The sequence below is a fragment of the Triticum aestivum genome, chromosome 5A (genome assembly GCF_018294505.1).
Source record: "Triticum aestivum cultivar Chinese Spring chromosome 5A, IWGSC CS RefSeq v2.1, whole genome shotgun sequence".
NCBI lineage: Eukaryota > Viridiplantae > Streptophyta > Magnoliopsida > Poales > Poaceae > Triticum > Triticum aestivum.
Window position 1 is genome coordinate 570860295 of NC_057806.1, and position 13407 is coordinate 570873701.

Genomic DNA, 13407 nt, shown 5'->3' on the forward strand with positions numbered 1-13407 from the left:
TTCCATCTGTTTTTTTGTTCTTTGTTTTGATTGATGTGCGTTCATTACCAATTCCTGAGGATGATTTGTGTTCCTCATGGAGATTAGTCTCGGACGCTACAAGCTATTCTCTGTTGTGTGGTATATCCTGATTGGTGGCATTCTATGTGCCAACTTATCCTGGAAACGACACATACATTCATATGCAGTCCTCTTTTATTTTTCTTTTCTCTGTGTTAAATGATCTAAATGTGTGGACCAAATGATCTCATAGTTTAAATGCACCATAATTTTGCATAACCTCAATACATTTACATGCACATGCATACACATTTGATTGCTGAGTATTTGAATTATTGGAATGTGGGGGTTGGTCTGTTTATTCCCATGTTCTTAAGTTTTGTGTATTTAGACTGTAACTCTTAAGATATCATTGTAGCTGTAAGTAGACTGCAAGTTACCAGCACATTGTAATGGCAGTCTAATTATCACTTTAATTTTCTCCCAAATGACTGTAAGTGGACTGTACATTGTGACACCACTAATGCCAGACCTACAAACAGTAGTTTGATGGATTTGTAGGGTTTTTTTTCGGCTGTGGTATTACGATAGTTGTAGCTCACATGTTTGAAACCAGGTCCAGTTCCAACCCGATTAGGATTGGCCTTTTAGCAGCATGGATTTACCAAGTTGGGATGTTGGGATAGTTGGATTCCTATTGTCCCTTGTAGCACCAAATGCTAGTATGTGTTTTACTAAAGTCATCAGATAGTTAACTCACTGTGAGATGTCCACACTTGTTTTGTTAACAAACATGAACTGTTGAGTCATCTATTCCTGGCTGTTGCTTTTGTTCAGTATATATGTGTGCTTTCTGTTCTTTTGTTCTATTCACCGTGTGAGTACAGTTTCTTGTTGGCACCAAGGTGTTTGAGATGGTCTTCCTGTTGGTGCATGAGGAAGAGGAAGTGAAGTCATTGATTTGTCCACCGAGGAAGAGGAAGCGTGAAGTCTTTGGTTTGTCCAGAGGGTAAGTCCTCGGTCTGTCCCACTCTTCCTTTGCTATGTGATTATGACCTCCATGTGTTATCTACTTATCTGGACACTTTGGTTCATATACTATTCTTGTGATTTTCCAATGCTATGTCAAAAAATGAATCTGTAACCTTTAATGAATTCAATGTATGATCGTGATGAGAACGAATGAATGAATGATATCATACCAACTTGTTTTTGCCCTTGATCAGTATCATTTGTGGTAGCTCCTAAGTAACATGATCTTTTTCTTGCTCCGAGATCCCAAGTGTGGTGTTGTACTTTTGTTGTGCTTGATTGATGTCCTGCTAGCTGCTACTATTAATTGTTACTGTGATGATGTTAACACTGCTTAGAATATGTTATGCACCTTAATTCTAGTAGTATTTGTTGTCAAAACCATGATTGTATTGTGAGCCATCAATTTCTTGGAGTCTTCTTAGAGATTGCTGGTATTTACTTTTTTCCACCAATATAATATTTGCTAATATTTACTCATGGTTGCTACTGTTATCCGTGCCCTCATGCATTAGGATCAACCCCTAGCTGCTTGTGTATTTGTTTATTATTCTGTTCAATATTCTTTTCCTAGTTGTTGTATGTTTGAGGATATTGCTTTCATTCTGAATTCACAGCCATGATAATGATCATTTCCTGTCTTTTACAGGAGCTCCAAGCTCAAGAAGTTGGAAAAAGGGAACGCTTCATCTTTGGAGCTAATTATATGTTCCTGGATGATGTGAATGGCTGTTATAGTATTTCATAGCAGCACTTTTGTAGTTGTTCTAAATTCCTGGATGATGTGAACTATGGCATGATTGTAATATATATAATATACTCATTTTGGTCGCCATTTATGAAAATTTGTGTGATTGGGGCTCTCTGGACCAAAATACTGGTTACTTTATTGTTGATATGTCGGAAATGAAACATATACTATTTGGGCCCTAAAAAGGCCACAAATCAAACAATGAACAAAAGGCGATGGCCAAGTAAATAAAAAGGCTTAGGCCCAAAAACGAAATAGATCACAAAAAGGCCATGATCCATGAAATAAAAAGGCCAAATTGTTGGGCCAGGCCCATGTAGCTAGAGAAAATTAATAGAGAAAATATATAGTAAAAAGGCTGAATTATTGGGCTAGGCCCATGAAGAAAATCGAATTGGACCGGGTTGAATCTTGTGCCACGTCAGATTGCCACGCTGGATGCCTACGTGGCCTGGGGAGGTTGCTAGTGACCAAAACGCCACAGTAGACGTATTTTGGTCATAAACGTCTACGACCATTCCATAAGAAAGGTCGCTATAGTCAGTTTATGACGGCCAGCTTTTGACCACAGTAGACGGCACCCGACTGCAATTCATGTCCACCTCACTACAAGAAATATGTCAACTTGTGACCACCACTATTGGTCACAAAAAGGTCACAAATGGAAATTTGTGACCATTCAGTGACCAATAGTGGTGGTCACAAGTTGACATATTTCTTGTAGTGAGGTGGACATGAATTGCAGTCGGGTGCCGACACTCACAATTGCAAGTCTTGTGGCAGACATGCAATTGCAGTCGACATGGCCCACATGAAGTTGCAACTCAGGGAATGAGCATGCAATTGGCACCCAAAAAATACAATACTGCATCCTTGTCGTCACTCCGGCGGCGGCACACAAGACAAGCTATAACACATATGAAAATGCAACTCAGGGGTGAACATGAATTACAGTTGGGTGCCAACACTTGCAGTTGTGAGTCTATAGGCAGGCATGCAATTGCAGGCGACATGGCTCACATGCAGTTGCAACTCAGGGAATGGGCATGCAACTGGCACCCAAAAAACAAAAACAAAAATAATAATGCATCCTTATCGTCACCCCGGCGGCGGCACACAAGATAAGCTATAACCCATATGAAAAATGAAGCTAAGGGGTCGACATGAATTGCAGTCGAGTGTCGACACTTGCAGTTGCGTGTCTAGTGGCAAACATGCAATTGCAATTGACAAGGCCCGCATGTAGTTGCAACTCAGGGAATGGGCATACAACTGGATCCCAAAAAATAACTAAAAAAACATCCTAGTCGTCACTCCGGTGGCGGCGGCACACAAGACAATCTATAACCCATGTGAAAATGCAACCCAGGGGTGGACATGAATTGCAGTCCCGTGTCGACACTTGCAATTGTGAGTCAAGTGATAGACATGCAATTGTAGTAGACATGACCCGCATGCAATTGCAACTTAGGAAATGGGCATGCAACTGGCACCCAAAAATATTATAAAAAAAGCATCACTGTCGTCACTCCGAAGGCGGCACACAAGACAAGCTATAACCACATGAAAATGCAGCACAGGGGTGGACATGAATTGCAGTCGGGTGCCGCCCCTTGCAGTTACGAGTCTAGTGGCAGATATGCAATTGTAGTCGACATGGCCCGCATGTAGTTGCAACTCAAGGAATGGGAAATGAAACTGGCACCCAAAAAATAAAAATAAAAATTTATCCTTGTCGTCACTCCGACGTCGACGGCACACACAAGACAAGCTATAGCCCATATGAACGCATTGCGACCCTTTCAATTGCAGTCGGCATGATTACGTGATGTTGTGCAACAATTTTTTTTATCAAAAATGGTGAAAAATGAATATGCTCATTTTTAGACTACTACAACAACAAAAACACAGACTTTTAGTCTTCCACGTCTAGTTAAAAAAACTTGCATGTGGCCATGTGAGAGATGAACGAACTTGCATGTGGCTATGTGAGATAGATGAACGGCCAGTGCGAGAAAATGGGATCATATTGCTCGCTCCTGTCCCCAGGCAAATACTAGCACCGAAAAAAATCAGCCTAGAATATAGACAAAGAAAAAGCACACAACACCAGTCATGGTCAGTCCATGGCGTATCCCTGTCCAACACAGACGAAAAAACAAAAAAGAAGAAAAAAAGATAACGGGCCGGTCGCACCACTAGAACAGGCTGATACTCCAATACAAGAAATCAGCGATCGTAAACCTTAAAGCTGGAAATGATCCAACTTACGGGGACATCGACTGAGACTTCGCTAAAACTCAGTCCACTGAGTTTTAGCAGTCCCCTTCTATATATATGCCCATGAGGCTCAAGCAATACAATAAACTATTCCATCAATTCCTCTCTCCCTTCTAACATAGTATCCGCCTAATATCGATTCTAGCCACCGCCGCTTCCGCACCGCGCCGCCCCCGGGGCGGTCGATCTCCATGATCACCGTCGGGGGCCACGTCGCCCGTACTTATGGTCCGTCTGCTGGTTGTGTTGACCGGCTGCTCTAGAGGGTCGTTTTTTTCCGATCCTTTGATCCGGATTTTTCTCTTCGCCGGTCGTCTTGATCGATGTTTCTTTTGGTTTTTTCGATCTACGATCGGTTTGCGCCGCCCGCCGCCGTTGTCAACCTCGTGTGCATCTACTCCAACTTCGACATTGACTACAGGGTCTGCTTCGTGAGGCACCGCCCTGTCCGCCTCCACCCGGATCGGTTGCTGCACCGTGCGCCAAGCTGCAATGCGTCAATGCGTTGGTGTGGTACCACTCGTGCGGTCCTATGCTGGCCATCGTCCGGCGCCGGGTGCCCAGGCCTGAAGCCAGCCGCGCGTACTGGCTGGTTGCTCGCGGACCGACGCTGGCGGCGACCGCTAGCATTGGGCCACCAGGCCACGCTGATACACGTCCGCAGGCCCGGATGACACATATGTGTGTGCAGGTCTTGGCTGACCGTGCATATAGCATCAAATGCCGGTTTGTCGAGTGTTCGTGCTACATCCGGCCGCGTGATGATATCCGTCCTCGTCGTCCGTCATTGAGTCTACACACCACTTCACTGATCAAGCAATGGACTGCAGTTGTGTTGTCCTTCGGACCGCAGCATCGTCGTTTTATGGTTCTTTTCGTGGCTGCATCAATCCACGCGCTACCGCTGCATCGCTCCTTCGGGTCGTAGTGCCGCTGCCTGCGGTCCGTCATCGTCATAGGTCGTTAGTTTCAAGCCGTTTCCATGGCTGCACTGACTCTCGCGCTGCCACTGTGTCGCCCCGTCAGGCTGTAGCGAGCGTGAGGCGTGATCCCTGCCACCGCCCCGTGGTTCTTTCCACGGCTGCACCGACCCGCCTGCTGCCGCTACGTCGCCCCTTCGGGCCGTAGTGTTGCGGCCCGCGGTCTACCGCCGTCCCGAGGCCGCCCGCTTGAGGCCGTCTCTGTGGCTGCAACGACTCTCGCGCTACCGCTGCATCGTCCCATCGGGCCGTAGCGAGCGTGGCAAGTGGTCAACGCCACCGTTCTGAGGTCTTCCCCGCTGTTTCCCCGACCCGTGCGTTGCCGCTGCGTCCCCCTTCGTGTCGTCGCGCCGCGGTGCGCGGTCTACTTTGTCGTCCCTGTGCGTCGACTTCTATGTGGTATGTGTCGCGCCAGCTCCCTAGGCGTGGGAACGCCACCGTCTGCGTCGGTCTTTGTCATGCTGTCTGGTTCGTCCTCGCCTACTTTGAGCACCGTCGCCGCGCTTCTGACCTAGCATTCGCTGCCGCTTTTCTTTCTGGTCCACGACAACTACCTCGACACCGGCCACCCCGACTCGACATCGACCACGGCATTCTTCGCACGTCTACCTCGACTACGGCTACACCATCCACGCTTTCGGCTACATTAACAAACGGCACAAAGGGCTACCGCCTGCTTGAGCAACATTGTCGGTTTTTACTCCAGCCACGAATTCCGCGTTGCGTCGACCGTTACGACTGTGGGGGGTGTTCATTGGCTTGCCTTCGGATTCTTCTCCAGTCTCACCGTTTGCGTCGCTACCGTTGTGACTGCCGGGGGGGGGGGGGGGTGTTGAGTATATTGATTAATAGGAAAGATGAGACAGGCTAGGATTCGGTCCTGCGTTGTCTTGTACTCCAAACTGATCATTATACTCCTATATATATGCCCATGAGCCTCAAGCAATACAATGAACTACTCCACCAATTTCTCTCCCCCTTCTAACAGACTAGTATGCCAGAACTAGCAGAAGCACTGGCGCTACCGTGTGCAGCCGCTCTCACTCGTCGAGAAGGTTTCCAGAAGGTCCAATTTATCTCAGATTGTCTTTCCATCATATAGAAAATTAATTCTCCAACCATGGATCGATCAACCATTGGACTGGTTGTTGACACCAAGAGCTTGGCGGAGAGCTTCTGGTCTATGGTTTTAGTCAATGTAAACCATGTGTCGAATGTTGCGGCACATATTGTAGCCCCGTCCTGTGAGTTTTCTAGTGAATTTATCCTTCATCATGTAACCCTAGATTGTATCCGTGAGCACTCGGCCTTATTCATCTTGATCAATAAAGCGAGGATATAACCCGCAAAAAAAAGCGAGGATATTCTCTAAAGAAATTGCCAGGAAAATTTGCGCATGGACCCGCGGGAGTGTGACCCTCCTGTACCGTTGCATATGGCAGCAAGGCCTTTGGGTGTGTGGTCGCTCGCTCGTGAGCGCACCCACTCAGCCAATCTCTGGACAATTCGCAAAAAAGAAAAAAGAAAAACCTCTGGACGGAAAGGAAACTCGGCGCTGCGTATCCGGCCACAAGTGAATTGAGTTGAATTGACATGGGACACGGTTCAGTGCACCAACTCTCCTCGCTGGAACTGGACGATTCATCCTTTTATTGTTTGTGGAGTGAAATTTTGGATTTTTCGTTACTGGTGATGCACGTACAGACCATGCAAATAGTCAAGTACCTCTGGCTGGGGTTGGAGTAGACACGAGATCAGTGCACACCACGAGTAGGGCGTTCTGAAAATTATTCAAGTATACAAGGATGTGATGTGTATGTATGCAAAATTTCAGGATGAAATATCTTGAAATGTGGGATGTGCAAAAAAAAAAAATCATGGACTTTGAGGATGGATAGTGCATGTACTAAAAAGACGTAGATTTTTTATGTAGCACTTATTTTAACGTATTTCGTCCTAAAAATTTACACACTGTACATTGTGTATCTAAGTATATGTGTAATGGTACTATGGCATACCTATTGGGTACCACGAGCAAGAAAGGCAGTCTGCAATTTTCTATTTTTGTTCTCTTTCTTTCCATGGGCTGTTGCCGACCATCGTGTCTACTAAAGCTGGCGATTTTTTAGTGGTACTGTGATATCCATTATTGTTCATTGATATATCAAAAATATACAAGTAAAATTGTTTAGAAACAACTCCAAGATTCACCAATATAGTTATCATATTGTTTTGAAACAGCTTCCAATTATTTTTCAAACCATTACTATTTTCTTGAAATACCGTTACCAACGATATATGGCTTCAAATACTACCACCATGAGGAGAGGCACAACTACTGTGAAAATATATTTCAACAATAATTACTATAAGGAGAGGCCTTGCACATGAGGATGCAGAAAGAAAAGGAAATTGTTGACATGAAAACATGTTGGCCTTATTCGTAGAAGTCAATAAATAAATTTTTACATGCAAAAGGTTATTTTGAAAATTTATATGGAAGGAGAGGTGATAGACTGATAAGTAAATGATGCAGAACATGTCATAGCAAGAGTTGTTGTCGCGACATTTCAAAGGTAGAATGGTGGCCAACCGGCTATGCCACATGTCGCATTGCCAGTTGGTCATGGTGAGAGTGTTCTTGATTTCTTTTTAGAGTCTTTTTAAATGACAGTGAGACTTTTTCCTTTTCTTTTTGATAAAAAATTTTCTACACATTTTTATTTTTCGTTTTGAGATGGATGTAATGTCCATGTGACGTGAGAATGCTTTTTAAAAAAAATTGAGATGACGGTAAGGCGTGCATAGCTTCCTCTCAAGTGGCCCGCGATGGCGGGCCCCAACCGCTAGTGTCTTAAATAGGACACTCGAACCTGCACCACAGGCTAGGACAAAACGTTGTTATGTTTTTTAAATAGGCTGTATGTTTATCCCCCCCCCCACCCGCCCTTATGAAAATCTTTTTTAAATCGCTATGTACCTTTTGATGCCGCGCTCACGAAAAGAGATTCTTGGTGAAATGTGCATTTGATCAATTCCTCACAATCTGTGTTATTGTTCCATATTAATTACTATATTTCTCAAAATATTGTTACCAATAATATATAGCTTGGAAACACTACCACCTTAATATATATATATATATATATATATATATATATATATATATATATATATATATATATATATATATGGAGTCATTGAGCTCCGACGACTGACAAATATCCATTTCACAATCGACTGATGTGATCATGCTATGATGCCCCCCGTCTTCTAATTAAGTTGCTGTTATTGTTTTGTAGCATGACACATGACATAGGCATGAAACACAAAATAATTCCAAAAGAAAATCTTACCAAAGTTATGGAATAATGAACATAATAAAATCATTATAGTGGCTCAATATTAGTAAAAAATTAAAAAAAATGAACAAATACAATTAACCATCACAAATTAGAATTAATATAAAACCATGGCATATAGAGCGTATTGCTTAGTTTTAGCAGGATTTGTGTTGTTTTCCCGATGTCTTTCTTTGGATACTACTAGCTATCATACCAAATCTATTCAGTTTTTGTTTAACCGTACTATGGTGTCCCTATTGGTACCATCGGCAAGAAAAGGCGACCACTCTGTATCCATTTGTGTTGTCTTTTTCCCCATGGGATCCTGCCGACTATCGTGTCAACTGATACCACCATTTTTCAGTGGTATTTTCATGTTTGTCATTGGTTAGTGGTATATAAAAGCATACAAGATACATTATTTGGAAGGCCAGTGATGGGCGCCGGCGCACCGGCCCAAATTTGGGCCGGTCCTAATCCCACCGTACGATCAGATTCCCTATAACCGTCTGATGCGCTTATTCCTCGTCCCCATTATCTGCAACCAGAAAAAAAAACAAAGCGATCACATCTCCGCGCAAAAAAGAGGGTCGAGGTCAACGCCCGCGTCAGATCATCCTCCCCCGCCCCCGTCAGATCGTCCTCCCCTGGCCACCGCTCTAACTGCATCACGGAGCTCGTCGCCGCCGCCGTAGCCGTCGCAACTCGCCGTCATCACCGTTGAAGCTCCTCGCCGTAGTTGTTCCCTGCCTCGCCGTCGTGGGTTGCAACCTTGTCCGTCGCTGTTGTGGCCATGTTCGTCGAGCTCTGGCAGGGTACTGCCCATGGCTGTCGGGTCTGTGCCGTGGTCGGTTGAAGCAATCGTCAAACACGGTTGTAGCACCCCTCCATAACGGTTGTAGCACCCACTCGGACAGTGCTCTGTTCGTTGAGCTCCGGCGAGGGTAACCGCCCTTGGCCGCTTGGACGGTGCCGTGGCAGGTTGAAGCAATCGCCGACCACGGTTGTAGCATCAACCATAATGGTTGTAGCACCCCATTCAATCATAGCTCCAGCAAAAATAAGATGGTTCTAGCAAAAACATGGTTACAACAAACAAAGGTACGGTTCCAGCAAAAACAGAGTATGGTTCCAGCAAAAAACATGGTTTCGCATAGCATTGGCAATGACCAAGAAAACAAAAAAAATACATGGTTCCAGCAAAAACAAAGTATGGTTCCAGCAAAAACAAAAAAAAATGGTTTCGCATAGCATTGGCAATGACCGACAAAACAAAAAAAATACATGGTTCCAGCAAACAAAAAACATGGTTCCAGCAAAAACAAAGTGTGGTTCTAGCAAAAACAAACAGATTGCCGTCGCTGGATCGCAGCAAAAAAATTGGTCCGTTCCAGCAAAAAAACTGGGTCGCCGCCGATCCGTAGTTGCCGGCCCCAGCAGCACGCACCACCGGTTGCAACATCCCGGCGGGCTGCTCCCAGCGCGCACCACCGGTGCTGGCGTGTGGGTCTTGTAGCTCTCATCCAATCCATCCATGGTGATGTTTGCTAGATGAAGAAGATGGGGGAAGCAGGAGGGTTGTGGAGAAGAGAGCGATGGCGGAGGAGCAGCACCGGAGACCAAAGCGTGTGGGGGAGGAGCAGCATCGGAGACCAAAGTTTGGGGCGATGGAGCGATGGAGCAGCGTGAGAAGAGATAGATGAGAGGAGGAAGACGCACGGGAAGAGAAATGAGTGGACGAGAGAAGTCCTGGTGAAGATAAGAACGAAAGAAACAAAAGCGGTTGTGGGCCAATAGAGAAAACGCGTGGCGCAACACAAGGGACCGACGCAGTGTTCGGCCGGTCGACCGGCACGCAACGTTTCCCTATTTGGAAGCAGCTCCTGGATTCACTGGTATAGTTATCCTGTTATTTAGAATCGACTACAAGATTGTTTTTCAAACAATTACTATATTTCTCTAAACACTTACCAACAATATATAGCTTCAAAGTAGTACCACCTTCATGTATAAGGTAGTAGTGCAACAACTGTAAAAAGAAATACATGAAACACTAATTACTATAAGGAGAAGTCTTGCGCATGAGCATGTAGGAAGAAAACAAAAATATTGGCATGAAAACAATTTTATCCCATTCATACATGTCAATTAATAACCTACTACCTACAAAACACGTTATTTGAAAATCTAAATGGATCGAGAGGTGGTAGTCTTGTAAATGATGTAGAATCATAGCAATAGTTGTCGAAGCGTCGGTGCAAACAACATGCATGGTGCACATTCAACATCGCAAACACTCTTCATCCTATTGTTAGCTTCCTTAGAGCATCTACAACCGGGCAACCCAAATCTGCCGCAAACGCCCGGGCAGTCGACCCGGTCACTAACCGGCCCCGAAAATGCGACTTAGAATTGGGATCCTCAAACGGTCCTCAAACACCCGGGCTGACAGTCACCTCTCATATCCAGCTCAAATATGGGGGATATGGGGGCGCCTGGGTGCGTCCGCCACGGTGGACTAGCATTGGGGTCCCACAAGAAAACAGTCTGAAACCTGGCAGTCCGAAGCTCATCTCCTCCATCGGACTGATGGTGCAGCGTGGTGACGCTTCGGTGGTCTGCGTAATGCCTAGCCCGGCTATTTAAGCTGACTGCTGGCACCGAAACCCTACCCGTCCATATTTCCCCCTCCTGCCCGCCGCCGCCACCACTGGTAGCCATGCCCCCATGCCGCCGGGTAGGAAGCTACCCATATCTAACGCCTGAGCGCCGGTTGCAGCTCCTTGAGTAGATCCGGGCAATGCACGAAGCCTGAATTGCTGTGGGGCTACGTCTGGATGAAGTGGATCCGGAGGAGGCGGAGGAGGAGGAGGAGGGGGAGGAGGAGGAGGTTGAGGAGGAGGAGGATGTGGGGGGCGCAGGGGACGCGGATCTGCCGCAGAGCAGCAGGCCATCCTCGATTCCCTTCGCTTAGAGTCGGATGCAGAGGCTAGACACCGTCTCGGTGGGGGATGGAGGTGGATGATGCCATGTAAGAGGAGGAGATGCTCGCGTACATGGATGATGTCGAGGAGGAGGAGCAGCCAGAGTCCTCCTACGCGCCCATCCACCGACGCCCGACACCAACGTCGTGGACATCTACGACAACGAATCGTAGCTAGGGTGTCGTAGTATGTAGGTTTATTTTGCATGGTTTGTATGGATTTACGGGATGAAATATGAAAGACTCAGATGCAGAGAAGCAAATTTGGCGTGTTACCGGTTTTAGAATATGAAGTATGGGGTGTGCAAACATAATGCATTGATCGGTGCACCAGGCACGTATATATGAGTACAAAGGGGGGCCGCAACCTCGACTATACAGAGGAAACATGAGGTGGGCCCAATACACAATATACTCAACACCACCCCCCCCCCTCGCAGTCGAAGCGGCACCAGTGATGCAGAGACTGGAACGAAACTCCTCGAAGGTGGAAGACGACAGTCCCTTCGTCATCACATCGGCGAACTGTTGTGTAGTCAGATCGTGGAGGACCCGAATACGTCCAAGGGCCACCTGCTCACGCACAAAGTGAATGTCCAGCTCAATGTGCTTAGTCCGGCGATGATGAACGGGGCTAGCGGAGAGGTACACCGCAGAGACGTTGTCGCAGTAGATAACCGTAGCCTGGGAGACATCATGATGCAGCTCTTGAAGTAACTGTCGTAGCCAGGTGCACTCGGCAACAGTGTTAGCCACAGCTCGGTACTCAGCCTCCGCGCTAGAGCGCGATACACTACAAGGAAAACGCTTATATAGAGTAGCATAATAGTAGCGCTGGAAAGAAGTAAATGCTGCTGCTATTTAGCACTAGCATTTTTTCAGGAAAGTGCTACTAGTAACTCCATAGTAGTAGCGTTGTAAAGCAGAAAAGCGCTACTACTATGTGGGACCAGACGAGGCCACCGACTGTTTTCGTAGTTGTAGCGGTGTACAAAAAAAAAGCGCTACTACAAACAGTTTAGTAGCAGCGCTTTTTTATGCGCCGCTACTACTAGTGGGCCCCACTTAGTAGTAGCGCTTTTTCTGGAAAGCGCTACTACTAAGTCCAATAGCAGCAGCACTTTTTTCAAAGCAGCGCTACTGCTAGTTGCGGCTGGTGCCACCTTTTCCACCCCCTTCCCCTCCTCTCCCCCACTTTGCCCTCTCTCCCCCTCCTTTCCCCTCTCCACTCTAGCTCCACCAATGTTTCTCTTCTTCTCTCTTCCTCCTACCTCTCTTCTCTCCTCATTAATGGCACCCTCCTCCATAAATGACATCTCTCTTTCTCCTACACCTCTCTTCTCTCCCCCATTAATGCCCCATCCACCATAACCCCTCTCCATTAGTTAGCTAGCTAGATTCACCTCTCCTCCCAACAACTAGATCTATCTAGCTATTTAGCCAACCACACGTGCTCCGTCGATCGTTCTCTCTCATCATCTAATTAACTGCGTGCTCTCGGTCTCTCTCGGGAGATATATAATATATATATATATATACATGTGAGGAAAAAGTTGTTCATTTAAAGAATGAGAATATGTGTGTGAATGAGAATATATGTGTTTGGGATATATATTTTATGGCCAAATTGGCACGTTGCAAAGCAAGTGTTATATAGACCCCTCCTATTACCCTCAAACTTTTCGGGCACTCTTCCATACCCAAATCATTGCCACATGATAATATTCAGCTCAATTTTCCTAGTAAATCTTTCTCGGGAAATTTCCAAAGTTTCTACCTCGAGAGAAGCTTTGTGAAGTAAGTACTAGCTAGGCTTACCCAAATGATCTGAAAATTTACCAGCGCATGACCATACCAAAGTAACTTACCTACACCAATTTTGAGCTCATTTCATTCATCCAATCTCTCTCACTAGTTTTCCCATGTTTTTGTCCATAGAAGAGCATTGTGAAGGAAGTACTACTTTGGCATGTCCAAATGGTATCAATTTTCTACAATGCTTTCCTATGCCCAAATAACCATCCTCCACAAAATTTC

General features: G+C 45.8%; 1 non-coding gene across 1 annotated transcript; it reads left to right on the forward strand.

Annotated features, from left to right (window-relative positions):
- The first annotated feature begins 46 nt into the window (after nucleotides 1-46).
- On the forward strand, nucleotides 47-180 carry LOC123109367 (small nucleolar RNA snoR80). Its single transcript, XR_006452601.1, has one exon. It is a non-coding gene; the product is annotated as a small nucleolar RNA snoR80 (small nucleolar RNA).
- The last annotated feature ends 13227 nt before the right edge of the window (nucleotides 181-13407 follow it).